The sequence below is a fragment of the Protopterus annectens genome, chromosome 6.part0 (assembly GCF_019279795.1).
Source record: "Protopterus annectens isolate FY-2018-M chromosome 6.part0, PAN1.0, whole genome shotgun sequence".
Classification (NCBI taxonomy): Eukaryota; Metazoa; Chordata; order Ceratodontiformes; family Protopteridae; genus Protopterus; species Protopterus annectens.
The window spans coordinates 1,826,109,772-1,826,126,221 of NC_056737.1; the positions used below are offsets into that span (position 1 = coordinate 1,826,109,772).

Sequence of the window (16,450 nt, forward strand, 5' to 3'; positions counted from 1 at the left end):
AGAGTCAGTAAATCCCTGTGCATAAATAAAGAAGAACATGTACTATACTTCCCCTCACAATTCCATAAGCGGAATGTACACAGAATCTGGTTCCCACCCTCTACTTTGGTTTCCTTTTTCCTTCAGGTCTGATGTTACAATTTTAATGTCATATCTGTTATTTTTAATAAATAAAAATGTTTGTGTTACTAAATAACTGTATGTGAATCAATACTGCCAAAACACAGCAGTGCGAAGTGGTAGGGGTTTAACGGAAAAGTACCAATAATTCAGTCAGGCAAATATTAAGACAATGTAGTACTCTGAAAAGTTAAAGTGGCAAGAATTATACTTATCAGATGATAAGCTTAATGATTGTGGTAGGTGAATAAAATGTGTTTATGATATTTCTAGTAACAAGTTTATTAGTAACACGTGTCCATTTTTATCGTGTAAATACTGGTTGCTGTAAACCAAAGTAGTTCTAATATTGGTATGATCATAGGTTCATAGGTAGGTACTAGGCTATTGGCCCTAGGGCCTATAGAAGCCTAGCCAAAAATGTACCCTGACTTTCGCCACCCAAGAAAATCATCATATCCTCGGTGTGGGGGGGGGGGGTGTAACAGAAAAAGAAAGAGAAGGGTATTTGTGACTTTGACACTTGTTCATTGTTTTGCAGGATATACGGATGAAAGTTCGTAATTCGGAGATTTTCTTGGTTTGGATTTAATTGCAGTACAGCAGATGATTTTAGTACAGTAAGTGTAGTATATAGTATGCACTCTTTTGCGAGCAAGATGAATTTGTTGTATAGCTAGATTGCCCCCAAAACTTTATAATTTCAGATAAATCCTACCATCACAAGTATTTTAAATGCATAAATGATGTGTCCTTTTAACTGGAGTTGATAATGGGTTATAGAACGCTATGGCCTTGTGCTCCGATGATTCTGGACCGGTAGCTAAACAGACAAGCTGCTTTGAAAAGTTCAAGTTCTAGGTTGTAGGCTTTATTAAACAGATGAAGAATGTGAGCAAAACGTAGTTTTATTTTCACAAATCAGGGGTAAAGTATTAACTAATGGAGAACAATATTACCTTAATTGTGATCGTAAATGTCAGGCTTTTGCATTTTAATGATCGATTAGCTGGGTAATGGACAGCAACTTGTACTTGTGTACTAATGCAAGAACCTCTGGTTAAAGATTATTTGTGGTGATAAGCTTAGCTGTTTGGCATTGTAGTGCCTTTGTTAAAAATGGCAAACGATATCTACGAGACCGTATTTTTTCCTGTGTGCGTCCTGTAAAGTCTAAACTGTACATGTCCATGAATGTTCTATTACCAGACGTATTTGCTACATCACTTTTTATGTGAAGTGGGATATTGCGGTTACAGTGACAACACTGGTTTTAAACTGATGCGCACACATATTCTTCATTCTGTCATTGCAGAAGAAAAGACTGGAAAAGTGGGGCAGCTGGTAAATATAGATGGGGATGTAGTTGAGCATACTCAGTGTCCTCAAAAGAGTACTTTTTTTGAGCATCTGTCTTCAGTTTTATGGCTTGGAGAGCACAGAATGTTTAGAAGTGTCAATTTTGCTTCCTGTCATGTAGAGCTATATAAAACACGCTTACCTGATAAACATTCACATGGCACCAGTTGAAAATAATGACCTTTTTATATATAGGTAGGTGGTGGGGCAACAGAATGATATGAGTACAAAATGCATGTTTCTGGGTATTCACTTCGACTTTGGTAATCAGTAGAAAAGCAGGAATACCTAACTTGCTATTTCGGAAGAAGAATAACATCTAGGTCTGTACTCCTTGTCATTCTTCTTCTTTCGGCTGCTCCCATCAGGGGTCGCCACAGCAGATAAACTGTTTCCATTTCTTCCTGTCCTCTGCATCTTGCTCTGTCACACCAACCACCTGCATGTCCTCTCTCACCACATCCATAAACCTCATCTTAGGCCTTACTCTTTTCCTGTTACATGGCAGCTTCATCCTTAGCACCTATAGAACCCATCACTGCATTAACCTACACCAGGCTATTCTCACTAACAACACACCTACACTAAACAATCTTATCACACCCTTATATACCCAAATCTAAAGGTAAACAAACTTAATCTTAAAAATCACCTAAAACTTCAATGGGTAAATGTTATCTTCCACATTTTATACCAATGGTTTACTTTAAAATGTTACTAATTCCTTCCTAATGGATGTGGCATTGCTTATTATTTTGCTTTTATATATTATATATTATAAGTAAGTGGAGTTTCCCCCGGGCCTCTACTGAAAATGGAAATATCTCCAGCTAGACTAGCCGGTAAATGTAATGTAAAAAAAAAAATAAAATAATAAAAAAAATCAATGTAAAATAAAAAAATAATAAATAAATAAAAAAAAATCTTTTTCCCAATATACTCTGCATCCCTCCTCAGCACATGTCCAAACCAATGTAATCTTGCCTCTCTGGCTTTGTCTCCAAACCTTCCAACCTGGGCTGACCCTCTAATATACTTATTCCTAATCCTGTCCATCCTCGTCACACCCAGTGCAAATCTTAACATCTTCAACTCTACCACGTCAAGCTCTGACTCCTGCCTTTTTGTCATTGCCACTGTCTCCAACCCATATAACATAGCTGGTCTCACTACCTTCTTGTAGACCTTCTCTTTCACTCTTACTGGTACTCGTCTGTCACAAATCACTCCTGACACTCTTCTCCACCCACTCCATCCTGCCTGTACTCTCTTCTTCACCTCTCTTCCACACTCACCATTACTCTGAACTGTTGATCCCAAGTATTTAAACTCATCCACCTTTGCCACCTCTACTCCCTGCATCTTCACCATTCCTCTATCCTCCCTCTCATTCACACAGATATATTCTGTCTTAGTCCTGCTGACCTTCATTCTTCTTCTCTCTAGAGCATATCTCCACCTCTCCAGGGTCTCCTTCACCTTTTCCCTACTCTCACTACAGATCACAATGTCATCTTCAAACATCATAGTCCACGGGGACTCCTGTCTGATCTCGTCTGTCAATCTGTCCATCATCATTACAAATAAGAAAGGGCTCAGAGCTGTACCTTGATGTAATCCCACCTCCACCTTAAATGCATCCGTCACTCCCACCGCAGACCTCACCGCTGTCACACTACCCTCGTACATATCCTGTACCACTCTTACATACCTCTCTGACACTTCTGACTTCCTCATACAATACCACAACTCCTCTCTAGGCACCCTGTCATATGCTTTCTCTAAACCCACAAAGACACAATGCAACTCCTTCTGACATTCTCTGTACTTCTCCATCAACACTCTCAAAGCAAACATTGCATTTGTAGTGCTCTTTCCTGGCACTGAAAGCATACTGCTGATCACTAATCATCACCTCCCTTCTTAACCTAGCTTCCACTACTCTTTCCCAAAGCTTCATGCTGTGACTGATCAATTTAATCCTTCTGTAGTTACTACAGCTCTGCACATCACCCTTATCATTAATGAAGGAAAGTATTTGCCTTAGTTGTGGTACCTAGTGAATTAATACAGTTTTGCTATATTCATTTGTATTGTTTGGCTAAAATTATTTTTTTGTTTTATATGGGGGCCTTGCTGTTACTACATTGCTAAAGTGTTCTGCCATCTGATTTACTGTTCAGAGACCACTTATCCCACTGCATTAATGATGGTGGCAGTTAATTTTAATTTAATTAACCGGTACTTACGTATTATCGCAACCAGATTTTCGTGGTAATGCTGCTTGCTTCTCGTTGTGTCAAGTAGCACCGAGAAAGTATTAAAAACCTAAGAAACAAGTTTTCTTTAATGTTTTCTGGTTTTAGGAAGGTTTATCGGTTAAACGGCTGAAAAAGGAAGGTTTGAAAATAGCCTTCCCCTTTACTTTGGAGTGGTTGCGTTTGCACGTGTATTTGGCTGGAAAGGACTTCGCCAGTTAATTGTGCATATGTTAGGTGCTTTTCGGTGATACCTTCACTTATTTTTCAGCTGTAGTTTTGTAGGTTAACCTTAGTGACAGAAAATTGCAGGAATTAAGGGCTTGCAAGAGTGATGGGGGCATGATGTTGACAGGTAATCCAGAGTAGGTTTTCATGACACTGCCGTGATGGCAGAAGGGAGTTACCAGGTGTGTGGTTTGTTTTGTTTTGGTGGGTACGTTTTGGTGTTGTGATAGTGGCATATTGGGACAAACTCTGGTGATGTACCTCAGGGATTTCTGCATGTTTTACAGCTAGAAAGCTATGGGTGTCTCACTCATTGTTTTTCTGTTGGTGTGTGTGTGTGTGTGTGTGTGTGTGTGTGGGGGGAAGTTATCAGCGATTGCACTCAGTTAGCCCTTCAAAGCAGTTATTATGCTGTGGAACGTGCATCACACAGCATGACTGACATGAGTTAATCTCCGAAAAAGGGACAAGCTATTTTACAATATTATTTTCTCAGCGTTTTCAAGGTTAAATTGTACTACCAATTACAAATATTACAGAAAATACTTTATTTCGTTTTAATACTGTCAATTTCGTTTTTTAAAGGAAAACAGAAGCAACCAGCGTTAGCGTGAAAATCTGGTTGCGATAATACGCAAGTACCAATTAACCACACATTTTAGGAGTAAGGACCAAAAATAAAGTAAATATCTAGATATTTCTTTTAAATGAAAGAGGAAGCATTTTACATCCACAATGTAACACTATTTACATATACTATAGCAACTTTGAAACATTAGGCGGAGGAACTAGGTTACATTAAAAATATAAAGTAATAAAAATAAATAAAAAACAGGAATTTTGCAGACAGCCCATTTTATAAGCACAATAATGCCCTCTAGATTGTATGTTACTTTGGGCAAAACGCCCTTCTGGAGAAACACACATCCTGACAGGCATTATTGCTTCCATAGCCATATAAAATTATATAGTAATGACTAACACAGGTAAAAGAAACCATCAAAAATAGGCTGGAATAGAGTAAATTTCATGGCCGTGTGGCCTAATGGATAAGGCGTCTGACTTCGGATCAGAAGATTGCAGGTTCGAGTCCTGCCACGGTCGTTCCTTTTTGTATTAATTCTTTAGAGTGGTAGACAGTATTGGTTTTCCATAAAGAAATCCAGGCAAACTTATTCCCACTTCTTATAGGTTCATACTAGGCTATCTGCCCTAGGGCATTTATAAGCTAACTTGCAATGTAATGCATTACGAACTAGATTCCTTATGAAATTGGCATTAACGTGAACATATCGCCCCTATCTAATATATATCACAACTTGGTCTACTGCTACTGATAAAAAGCCAGCAGTATTATTAAATATTATTTTGAGTTTTGTGTGAGTGTTCAAGGTGGAAACGTACAGGGTAACTGACAGCTGTAAAGTATTGTAGCAGACTTTGCCATGTAAACAATTTTCTTTCATATGTCGATTCAGGGGTTTATTGCTACACTACAAATGCAGTAGCTGCTGGATATCAGTAACACTATGGCACTGTCGTATAATGAATCCTTTTTACACAAAAATTAGTATATAAAAAAAAAAAAATTACGACCGTGGCAGGACTCGAACCTGCAATCTTCTGATCCGAAGTCAGACGCCTTATCCATTAGGCCACACGGCCATTTCACTGAAAAAAAGTAATTTACATCGGTATTTAACAGTACTTTCAAAATTCGAGTCGTTTAATTTCAACAACAAAATCTATGGACTGTACGTACACAATACTTACAAACAACAATATAATTATAAGTGATATCTAAGCTTGAGACACTTACTATGAGCCTACATGTTCAGAAGCTTCTGCACACTGTTTATTTACAGTTGGGGATTGGGAAGTGGTGAAGGAGGGCTGAACTTTACCCTTGGCACTGCCTGAAATACGGTAAACGTTTCTTGTCCCTCGTGCATTTAAACGGTAATGTTACTTTGAAATTAATCATAACGTATGATTCTGCTTTGCCACTTCTTTGGATACATGGCTTCCCCTTACTGGAGTATGTGGAAATGGACTCACCCCTTATAATCAACGGTCCGATCCGGATGGTCTACTGAGTAACTAACTTAGCAGATCGTATTTAACCTCGCCCCACCGTTGTTGATCGTGCAGAGCTTTGTCTCATAGTACTGTCATCCCTCCCGTGAAGGTTTTGGTTTTCTGGTAAATCAGTGAAAAATGCACGGTTAATAATGCCAGACACTGATGTAAAATATGTTTCTCTTACCCTGTTAAGTGAACTTGAATACCATTTAAAAATTGTCCCTGGTTTTGGGCATATGTCCAATCCCCTAACATTGTTGACTTTCTTCAAAGATTTTGAGCAAAAAAGTTGAAAGGTATGTCTTTTACTAAAATACTTGAAAGCATGTTCCTCCAAGGATACACGAGTAGGGAACGACACTCGTCACAAAGTATTTACTTTTGTACAGGAAAGTATATCACGCAGCAATATTTTCACCTGGGACTTGCCCTGATTTGTTTTCTGACTATTGTGATTCAAATACAGTAAGGAAACGTATGAAGCCAGTTTCAGTTAAGCGAGCAACTGAAAACAACGTACTGCGCGAGAGCTCTTCTTTCAGGCATTTCATTTGTGTAAACGGGTATTGGTCCCTCTTTCAAAAATTTTAATTAAACTGTAGGAGTTCGCGTACAGAATGCAGATCAAATATCAGAACTGCGTTTGTTGTGGTGCTTCAATTAAAACTATTGATGATAACATTAACCATTCAGTTTATTTGTGTAATAGGTAAGATGGCGACAGTAATTTCCATTAGAAACACCATCTATGAGGTCTCCGCCCGCTAGTGTTGTAAATGAGGAAATGGTCTCCGCGCTTTTTTACTATAGTCCAACACATATATCGCCTTTCAAATTATGACAGGCGTTCACCCTTTACAATGTTATGAAACGTTAGATTTTGACTTTTATACATCCTGTTCTAAATAAAGTTTTTCTAACGACAAGGTTTCAAAAATGTTAGTTACTACGTATGTGAGGGGATAAATGAACAGCGTAGTTAAATTTTCCTGTTATCACAAACACTAACTGGGCTTGCTCAAAATCACACAGTAGGCTATTGGAAGCTTAAGGAATAAAACCTTGGATAAAAAAATAGCTCAAATAAGTGAAAGAAAATTAGAAATACACACAAGACAAAAAAAGAAAATCGACCGTGGCAGGACTCGAACCTGCAATCTTCTGATCCGAAGTCAGACGCCTTATCCATTAGGCCACACGGCCAGTTACGTTCATGGGGAATACGTAATTGAATGAAATGCAATCAACCAATGAATAAAATGCTACATCTAGAATTGCTTCTTTCAAAATTTACTGAAATTGTCTTGAGTGACTGGGAAATGCACATAGAGAAGGAAGGTCACAAATCATGTCTACCTCTTACCTTCTTCAGGCAAGAAATCTGGACAAAGCGTAATATAATTGGGGGATAGGGACAATTTTTAATTTATATTGGTCTTAAACTTAGAAAGCAGCCAGCATTTGTGTTAGCATGCATTTTCTGAAGGAAATAAAGTCTAAAACTCAAATATTTGTTCATTATTTAGAGATTTCAGGCCGCCGTGATTTGCCAGGAAACCACCGATTGTATGAGGAACAGACCAGATATATGAGGCAAAAATCTGTACAGATGAGAGGTATAAGTGGGACTTGGATTAATACATAACCATTCAGAAGGGTAGTGATAGTTTAAATAGTGTCAATGCGTCTACTTCGGAACGCCATTTATGAGTTCTCCGCTGCTGTCAATGCTGTACGTGCCCTTATGTGAGGAAATGGTCAGTATTTCAGAAACCGCACTGTTTGATAGCACAACACATTACATTACTATTGCCTTTAAAATTGTGACGGGAATTTACAACCGTAAGTTACAACCATTTCTTAATTTAGTACATTCTGTTTTAAAGTTTTTTTTTTAATACTAGCAGCCTACTTGAGAAAGAAACAAAAGGTTCAATTTTAGCTAGTTACTATGGAACAAAGACTTGGACACGAAGTAGCTCGTATAAGTGGTAGGTAACTTACGACCGTTTCTTAATTTAGTACATTCTGTTTAAAAGTTTTTTTTAATACTATCAGCCTAGTTGAGAAAGAAACAAAATTAGGTTCCGTTTTTGGTTAGTTATTAGGGAGCATAAACCTGGACACGAAGCAGCTCGTATTCATAGCTCGCAACCTTCCATCTCCAAAATGATGAACACTAGCCTTCATAATGTGGAACAAATGGGCAAAATGTATAACACGTACAGATGGCTTACTAACAACTTAAACTAGGAAGGCCATAGGATGGTTAAACTATGCTGGTTTTACTTATAAAGATCTTTTAATGAATTAATGTGATTCATTTGTATTTACCATGGATTTCACTTAAAAAGAAATCCTAACACTGAATGTGCGACAGAGTCTTTCAATGTGGAGCATGAACTTTTTTAAGACCTCAATTGAGGTACGTAAGTGGACGTTTAGGTTATAAAGCCTTGAGTACATCTATTCTGTGTGCAGAAACAAAATTCGACCATGGCAGGACTCGAACCTGCAATCTTCTGATCCGAAGTCAGACGCCTTATCCATTAGGCCACATGGCCAACTACAAGAAGGTTGTTAGTGTTACCTCACAAAATGCTATCAGCCAGTTAAGAACATATGCATCACTTTTAAGTAATGTTTGTGCTTTCTTTTATTGCAGGGCACATCATCACCAGGGCAAATGTTAGGCATTGCCTAGTTTAGAGCGCCCCCTTCATTTTAAAAAAGTGAATGCAGGTCATTAATATTAGTCTTATGTCCAGGAGCTATACAAGCATGTGTTGATAATGACAAATATGAATGAGTACTACAGTGTTAAATGTAGGAAAACACATATGTTTAGGAGAAAGAAGTCATCAATAGTTTAAGCAGCAATTACTTTCTGTTTTACCAAACTCTCATTTCAGTACTAGGGTTGCCATATTTTAAGACACCCAAAAATGGAAAATATGGAAAGTACAATTTTCAGAACAAGTCTTACCTACAACCAATGTAAAGACTGGATGCAAAGGATTGAACTTCACTTTGCTGACAAAAGGTCACTTTTATAGATTTTGATTTTTTTTTCAGTTATTTTGTATCATACTAAGTTATATCAGATACAAAATAGTTTATGCAACTATTAGAGGAAACTCAGTAAAAAATTTTTTGTAGTAAAATCTCACATTTGTAATTTTTCATGGTTTTTTTTTCACATAACAGGACTGCTGAAATAGACTATCCTTGGTAAAGAAGGACAGTTGATAACCCTACTCGAGTACCTATTAGATGAACGAACGCTAAAAATGTTGAGTAGACATACTCAACAACTTTTAAGCGAACATTCATCGTGGTACTTTTCTGTTATCGGGGCAACAGCTGTAACACAATGATTGCACAGCTGTTAGCCCTAAGAAAGATATTAACTGCCATTTGATGATTTTGTGTGCACCTGAAACGTTTCAGTCGTGCTAAAAATTAAAAGATCCTTCATGCAAGAGGGAGAAAATTAGTGATCTTCCCCTGTTAGGGAGCCGTACTAAAATGCCAGCTATCGTCAGATAAATACATTTTGACTTTGTGCGTGCACTGTAGAATGGTCCCTTCAGGAAAATGTTCACACCCGTCATCACTACCTGTGCATTTTAACAGGATTTGGAGGAGAAAGGGTTAGTATCATCCTCCAACAACATGTAGGCTGTGGAAAAATTCTACTGGTATAAGAAAGAACAGATTAAGCAAGAGTGTAAACTGGAGCAAGAGAAAAAATGAGCGAACTGTGGATATAGTTTGGTAGGAGGAGATTTGTCGTAAACTTTATCCGTGACCATGCAATGAAGATTTTTTCAACAGCATATCATGATTGTAATTCATCTTACTGTCAGGGTCCAAAATATATACTGTATGTAATAGTTCTCACCCAACTTCTCTATTTTTCCATTAAAAAAGCTACATTATGTGTACGGTAAATGTTGTGCTTGTGTACCATACTGACATGTCATGTTACTTATCTTTCTCAGGGCTAAACACGTAGGATGTGGAATAATTCTACTGGTATAAGAAAGGTTTAGCAAGGGTGTAAACTGTACATAGAGACAGAAAACAAGAGAATGTGTAAAATGTTGTGCTTATGTACACTGAGATGTCATGTTACTTTTCTTTCTCAGGGCTAACAGCTGGGTGATGATTGCATGCTATTAGGACTGTTGCCCCGATAACGGAAAAGTACCCATTCATCTAAGCAAAAAGTACAGTTTTGTACCTACCATAAATGTAGATGTTCGAGGATCTCCATTGCTGCAGTCCTGACTAATGGGTACTCCGCTGCCCTCCATCGGCCCGAATACCAAAGGGCTAGATATGGCGTCGGTCATGGCGCTCGAGACTGACGTGGTGTTAGTATAAATGCGCATGACCGACACCATAACTTTAGTCTTTCTTGCCTCAGATGTCAGAATGCAAAAAAAAAAAACACCACCCAAAAACCCCAATCTAAAAAGAAAAAGGGAAGGAGGAGGGAAAATTGGACTGCAGCAATGGAGATCCTCGAACATCTACATTTATGGTAGGTACAAAACTGTACTATGTTCGTCGTCTCCCATTGCTGCAGTCCTGACTAATGGGTAGAATCCCAGAGCAACGGAAAAAAAAAAGGGAGGGCGGACAACTAAACATCCTGAGGAGCTGCAGACATGCCCTGTAAGACTGCAGTGGCAAACCCAGCCCTAGACTTAGAATAAAGAGGCAAATGATAATGCTTTGTAAAGGTATGTACAGAACTCCAGGTAGCTGCCTCTAGAATGTCTTTAGTAGCTACCCCTCTTAAAAAAGCAGTAGATGTGGCCGTAGCCCTAGTAGAATGAGGCCTGATCCCAACTGGAACTTCTTCACCATGATGAGAATAACAAAAAGCAATACAATGGCCAATCCACTTGGAAATAGTTTGTTTCGAGACAGCTTTTCCATGGAAAGTCACAGCAAACGAAACAAACAACTGATGAGAACTTCTGAACTCTTTGGTTCTGAACAAATAATATCGTAACTGCCTATGTACATCCAAAGAATGCAAAACAATTTCCCCTTCAGTTTGGGGGTTAGCATAAAAAGTAGGCAAATGTATAGACTGGTTCAATGCCACATTAGAAACCACTTTAGGCAGAAAAGTAGGATTAGTACGCAAGGAAACTCTGTCCTTGTGAAAAATCAGAAAAGGTTCCACTGCCATGAGAGCCTGTAATTCAGATACCCTTCTAGCAGAAGTAACAGCCAACAAAAAAGCAGTCTTCCAAGACAACAACTTCAAGTCAGCCGTGGCTGCAGGTTCAAAAGGAGGCAGAGTCAGCTTCTCCAAAACAAAATTAAGATCCCAAGTAGGAGTAGGAGCCTCCGTGGGGGTCTTATATTCTTTGCCCTCTAAGAAACTGTTTAAGCAATGGATGTGAAAATAAAGGAGGGTCACCACCATAGTGAGCAGAAATAGCTGCAGCATGCACTTTAATAGAAGAGAAAGACAAACCCTTGTCCAATAACATAGTCAAATATTGCAATGTACAACTCAAATCAGGCAATGTGACATCAAAGCCTTTAGCTGAACTCCAAAGAAAAAATCTCTTCCATTTATCAGCATAAACTTTTGAGTACTAGGACGCCTGGCTTCCAAAAGAACATCCAAAACTTGTTGAGGGAGCTGAAGGCCCTCATTCTCTAAAACTGAATGTGCCAGGCTGTCAGGTGTAGGGATCGCACCCTGACATTGAGAAAATGATTGTTTTCTTGAGACAATAAGTGAGGAATCCGTGGTAATGGCCAAGGGGCCCTGAACTAAACTCCTCAACAGAGGGTACGATTGCTGACGGGGCCAATCCGTGCTATAAGGATCATGCACGGTTTGTCCCTCCTGACTTTCAACAGGACTTTTGGAAGAAGAGGCAGAGGAGGAAAGGCATACACGTGAAGGTTGCTCCAACTGAAGGATAGTGCATCTACTTTCCAGGCTTTGGATGAAACAGCCTTGTGCAAAACAGAGGTAGTTGGAAATTCACAGGAGAAGCGAACAGATCTATGTCTGGAGTTCCCCAAGCCATGGTCAACTGACGAAACACCTGAGGATCCAACTTCCATTCGTGAGGATCCACCATTTGTCTGCTCAGAACATCTGCTAACGAATTTTGTTCCCCTGGCAGAAACTGTGCTCGAAGAGTGATGTGCAGATCCAAAGCAGTTTCCCATAACAGCATTGCTTGTCTGCAAAGAGGGTAAGAATGAGTTCCCCCCTGCTTGTTGATGTACCACATGACAGTTGTGTTGTCTGTTCGAATCAACACTAGTCCCGGCGAAGCAGATCCTTGAATGCTTTCAAGGCAAATTGAACTGCCAGCATCTCCTTCATATTGATATGCAAGTGAAGCAACTCCGGGGGCCAAAGGTCTTGAATCCATTTTCCTTTGAAATGAGCACCCCAGGCTGACTCCAAGGCATCTGTCGTTAATATCTGACTTGCCTCTGGTTGGGTCACAGAGAGTCCCTTGTTTAGGTGACATTCCTGAGCCCACCACACAAATTCCTTCTGGATGCAAGGAAGAATCCGAATGACAGTGTCCAAATCGTGGCTGTGTTGAGTCCAAACGCTTTTGAGATACCATTGTAGCTTCCTCATATGCAGTTTGGCATTGGGAAGTACTAGAATGCAAGATGCCATGAACCCCAAGGCTTGAAGGACTGTCCTTGCAGTCAGCCTGGACAGGACTGATAGCTGTAGGAAGTACTGGTGAAGATTTCTTTGTTTGTCCGGGTAAGAAATGCCATCTGAGTCGCTGTATTCAGACTCACACCCAGAAAACACATCTCTCGTGAGGGTACTAGACTGGACTTTATTTCGTTCACAGAATACCCCAGGCATCTGAAAACTGTCATCACACACTGCAGATGTCGAAGTAGTTCGTGCTTGTCTTGAGCCAGTATCAAACAATCGTCCAGATAAGGATAAATCTGAATTACCCGTAGTCTGAGAAAAGCTATTACTGGAGCCAGGACTTTCGTGAATACCCTGGGCGCAGTAGACAAGCCAAAGGGCAATGCAGAGAACTGATAATGCAAATTCCCAGTCCGAAACCTCAGGAATTTCCTGCAACTGGGCCTGATAGGAATGTGGAGATAGGCCTCCTTGAGATCCAAAGTCACCATCCAGTGATCCCTGCCCAGCATAGGCAACAGCTGTTGCAGTGTTAACATCTTGAATTTGAATTTCTAGAAAGGTGTTTAGAATGGATAAATCCAGAATGGGCCTCCAAGTATTGCCCTTCTTTGGCACTAAGAAAAGACGGGAATAAAACCCTGTGCCCCTTTCCGCAGAAGGAACTTCCTGTATTGCTCCCAACTGGAGCAGAGAAGAAACCTGTGCCTGTGCTTCCAATTTTTGCTGATGAGGCACATCCGGCATACCGTTGAAAGGCGGGAAGTGTGAAAATAAAATTTGTAGCCTCGAGTTACAATGTCCAATACCCATTTGTCCTGGGTAACCAAATGCCAATTCCCGTTGAAAAGTCCCAGTTTTCCGCCCAGAGGAGCTGCCAGCAAAGCAGAGTCCGCAGTCAAGACACAGGTCATTGGGTCTGCTTCAAAGGACTGACCCTTGCCCTCCCCAGCAGAAGGGGTAGAGGAACTGAAAGACCTAGAAGTAACAGGGCCCTGAAAGGAAGCCCTACCTCTACCATGCCTCGACTTGCCTCTAGAATGAAAATCCGAAGAGGGAAAAGACCATCCCTTAGCAGGCCAATTCCTATTGAACTTAGGAGGCTGAACCTGTAAAATTCCTTAACTGTCTGCATAGATTTAGCTTTTTCCTCCATTTTTTTCAAAACTAATTCCACAGGAGGCCAAAAGAACATCAGACTGCAAAGGAGCATCCATAATCTGAGCTTTAACATGCTCCGACAAGGACTGACCTTTAAGCCAGGCATGTCTGCGAACAACAGAACTAGTAGCAGCCACCCTGGAAGAAGCTTGTAAAGCATCAAAACCACACTGCAGAGAATGCTTCCCAACCTGGTCTGAAGCATGCACTAAATCCTGAAGCTCCTTACAGTCAATACCTTCAGCTAAAGCATCCACTTTACATTTCAATTGACTTAACAAAAAATTCTGATACTTGAGCATATGAAACTGACAATTCAAAGCCCTCATAGCCAAAGTAGAAGAGGTATACAGTTTTTTACCCCACCTATCCAGGGCCCTAGCATCTTTGTCCAGAGGAACTGGATTCTTAACCACAGAGGCCTTAACGCCCTTGGGACCTTGAGAAATAGTTTCAGGATCAGCTCTAGGGCTCTTAAACAAGTACTTGTGAGCTTCCGGAACCCTGTAGTATCTATCTGGTTTAACAGGGGCAGGAGGCAGAGAATCTGGGTTAAGGGCAGCTCAGAAAACACATCCTGAACAACATCCAGTACAGGAGGAATAGCCAAGGGCCTGTGCTGAGGCAAAAACAAAAATTCTCGCAGCCTTTTACGAGAATCAGAATAATCCTGGCCCTCCCATTTGAAATGTTTCCTCATGGAATGCAAAGTTTCAGAGAAAGAAAAATCTTCTGGAGGGGACGCAGAGGGAGAAGCATCCTCAGCTCCTGAATCAGAATAGGGAGGGAAATCCTGAAGGTCTTCCACAGAGGAATCTGACTCAATGGAAGACTGAACCAAACCCTCCAACTCTGACTCTACCCTGGGCCTCTTCTGAGGGGGAGGTATGGAACCCCTAATTAAAGTAATCAAATCCTCAGCCATCTTCAACATGTGCTTCCTAGGAGCTGGACCCTGGGGAAAAGCACCCGCAGGGGCAGATTTAGACTTAGAATGGCCTCTGCCTAGAGAAGGAGGAGGCTTAACCACCCTACGAGGGGAGGGAGCCACAGACAACAGAGGAGCACCCTCAACCTGGCCTAACAAAGGAGAAGCCACCCCTGCAGTAACAAAGGCATCCCCTTGACACTCAGGCACATTGTCAGAAAGAGCCACTGAAGCAGCCAGTGGTTCTACAGGACTGACGTCCGGAGCGGACGCCTCATCCTGCTTGGACCGCAAAGACTTTTCTTTGCGCTTCCTAGAAGAGCCAGTCGTCGGAGAATCCGACGGCATGTTGTAATTACAACGTTTACCAAACACCAGCCTAGCACAGTCCAACCAACGTTTAATAGTACGCTTATTAAAAGTAGCACAAAAGCGACACGCAACAACGTCGTGCTCAGGCCCTAAACAAGGAATGCAGAGTGAATGGTAATCCCTATGAGGAATCTGTTTCCCACAAGAAATACAGTTATTAACTTTTTCTGACATCCGACAATACTGAGACAAGAAAAAGACAAAAAATAAAATGTCCCCAATGGGGTACTTAGCCCAACTTGGTCTCCGGTCTGAAACTCGAAAACCGACAATTCCAGAACGCCGAACGGCACTTGCAAATTCTGCTTCTGCTCAGGACCATGCGGCAAGAAAGACTAAAGTTATGGTGTCGGTCATGCGCATTTATACTAACACCACGTCAGTCTCGAGCGCCATGACCGACGCCATATCTAGCCCTTTGGTATTCGGGCCGATGGAGGGCAGCAGAGTACCCATTAGTCAGGACTGCAGCAATGGGAGACGACGAACATCCTTAGAATGTCGAAACAAGGAGTTTCGAAAAGTTATAGTTGGCCAGCTGTCCGAAAGCCAATGGCTGACATCAGAACATTCACCCTGTCTAGCCGTTCTTATGGTTCCCCACTGTGGTGCGATCTCTGAGTTGGTACATTTAAGTAGGGTGGGGGTGGGGGGCACAACCCTCTTTATTTTGTTTGTTTTTTTTTTTTTTTTTTGTGGGGGGTTGTAATGATGTACAGTACATTTTAGCTGTCAGCTGTTGGCTTCCTGGTGTCTGGCCAACTATAACTTTTCGAAACTCCTTGATGCAACATTGTGGGGTTTCGCTTGGATGAATGTTCGCTGTAAAGCTGTCGAGCATGTTGTACTTGGCATTTTAAACATTCATTCATCTAATATAGACCCCCCCCTACTCAGTGCATCTTTAAACTAAAAAAAAAAAGAGTTTTTAACCACCCTATTAATCACATGCACAATCATGAATGGAGACAAGTTAGGGTGCTGTTATGCTAATAGCTGTCAGAAGTGCATGTTGATTGCATCCCAGCCAGGTGTAAACAGTAACTTAAATGATAATAACATTCATGATTTTGAAAGAAGTAATATTTACATTGAGAGTTACACGTGGTGTACAACCCATGGTAACCATTTGTGATTCAGAGATAGCCCTACCACAGTGTTTTAGCACAAAGATATGCAACACTGCTCTGGGCTGTCTCCATGGCATTGAATGTTGGTAAATGGTAAGGAGGCATTCTGGGGAGAGGGACATACTAATTAGCCAAG

General features: G+C 40.6%; 4 non-coding genes across 4 annotated transcripts; 1 reads left to right on the forward strand and 3 right to left on the reverse strand.

Annotated features, from left to right (window-relative positions):
- The first annotated feature begins 4,996 nt into the window (after positions 1–4,996).
- Positions 4,997–5,069, forward strand: TRNAR-UCG. Its single transcript has one exon. It is a non-coding gene; the product is annotated as a tRNA-Arg (tRNA).
- A 488-nt stretch (positions 5,070–5,557) lies between these two features.
- TRNAR-UCG lies at positions 5,558–5,630 on the reverse strand. Its single transcript has one exon. It is a non-coding gene; the product is annotated as a tRNA-Arg (tRNA).
- Positions 5,631–7,177: 1,547 nt separating this feature from the next.
- Positions 7,178–7,250, reverse strand: TRNAR-UCG. The gene has a single exon. It is a non-coding gene; the product is annotated as a tRNA-Arg (tRNA).
- Positions 7,251–8,538: 1,288 nt separating this feature from the next.
- TRNAR-UCG lies at positions 8,539–8,611 on the reverse strand. The gene has a single exon. It is a non-coding gene; the product is annotated as a tRNA-Arg (tRNA).
- Positions 8,612–16,450: the final 7,839 nt, after the last annotated feature.